This window comes from Octopus bimaculoides, chromosome 14 (assembly GCF_001194135.2).
Source record: "Octopus bimaculoides isolate UCB-OBI-ISO-001 chromosome 14, ASM119413v2, whole genome shotgun sequence".
NCBI lineage: Eukaryota > Metazoa > Mollusca > Cephalopoda > Octopoda > Octopodidae > Octopus > Octopus bimaculoides.
Window position 1 is genome coordinate 47,393,470 of NC_068994.1, and position 1,439 is coordinate 47,394,908.

At 32.1% G+C, this 1,439-nt stretch overlaps 1 protein-coding gene across 5 annotated transcripts in view; it reads left to right on the plus strand.

Annotated features, from left to right (window-relative positions):
- The window catches only part of LOC106876396 (uncharacterized), a 206,092-nt gene that overhangs the window by 82,910 nt on the left and 121,743 nt on the right, over positions 1-1,439 (plus strand). For 3 of the 5 annotated variants that reach the window (XM_014924924.2, XM_052972843.1, XM_052972842.1), the window contains one exon: positions 369-400. The exons of the other annotated variants lie outside the window; for them this stretch is intronic. The gene's annotated coding sequence lies outside the window, so the exon portion shown is untranslated. The remainder of the gene's footprint in view (positions 1-368; positions 401-1,439) is intronic. 5 annotated transcript variants of the gene reach the window in all.

Here is a 1,439-nt window from a genome sequence, read left to right on the forward strand (position 1 = left end):
TGATGGAAAGTGTCAGCTGTCCACTGCCAGCAGACTAAGGTGACACTTGTTTTACTGGCCATGCTTCAAGAACCCTGCAAAGAATTATTGCAGTTCCAAGCAACGCTGATGTTTGTAGGTGTTCTATCCTTACATTTGTACCAATCTTTTTGAGCCACGCTGGTAGTTGTGTGCTGATACTTCCAAATGTGCCAGTTACTATTGGTATCATGTCTATTCTCCTCATTGACTTCAACCTTCATATTTCCCACTTCAAATTATTGTAATTGTTCAGTTTTTCTTCTTCTTTCTCTTTGATGTTGTTGTTGTTGTCATTATTATTATTATTATTATTATAATTATTATTGTTATTATTCCTTTCATTTCAGGTATGGTCAAATGAATTTCATTCTTCTATTTGGTGAGAAAACTACACCCTACACTTTTCTTATACCTATTACTCAGTCTTTTCGGTGTAAAAATAGCAACATATTGAGAAAAGAAAACAAAAAAAAAAAAAGAATGATAAATGTATTGAATATCTATGTGTCTGCATAATTATGTGTATCTGTACTAATGAGATGAACTGTTTAGACCAATGGTTCCTAAACAGTTTTAGTGATGATGCATTTTAAATCAAATAAGAATATTTCAATACACATTGTACATGAAGTCAAAAAATGAATTCTGGTAGGGTATTTATATATTTTGTGAAGGCACATGGCCTAGTGGTTAGAATGTTGCACTCATGATTGCTAGATTGTGGGTTCGATTCCCAGACTGAGTGGTGCATTGTGTTCTTGAGCAAAACACTTCATTTCAGTCCACACAGCTGCGATGGAATAGTTTTCCAATCAGGGGGAATGTTTGTCTGCTAGCCTACCCAGTGAGGTGGTATCAATCAAAGGCTAAAACAATGTGAAGCGCATTATGACTAGTGATGTATAACAATATCTGATAACAACATCTGGTCAGTACCATGATAGCATGATTTATATATATGTTCGGTTCATTATTTTGTTTTCATACAGACTTTTCCATGCTGGCATTGGTTGAGCTGGACATTTTTGAATGCCCTTTCTGATGCCAAAAATTTTAGTCACCCTCTTACATCACACAAGGAAATGATGAACAAATTCTAAGCACCAGCGTATTTATAGAAAACTAAATGATTTAGATAAAAGAAAATTATTAAGTACTTAATTAATTAATTATTCAATAAATGAATCATAATTGTCATAATTATCAAAACTTCAATATGTAAGAATTTCAATTTGTTTTTCCCATTTTAAAATATATGTAGTTTTTATTGTTTTTGTGGTGCAGCGCTTGGAAACCATTGTGTTTGGGAATGTGATAAACACTTTTTTATGGTTGACAGGCATTCTACTTATTCAAAGCAAATCTGCATTAATAAAATCTGACATATATATATATATATATATATATATATATATATA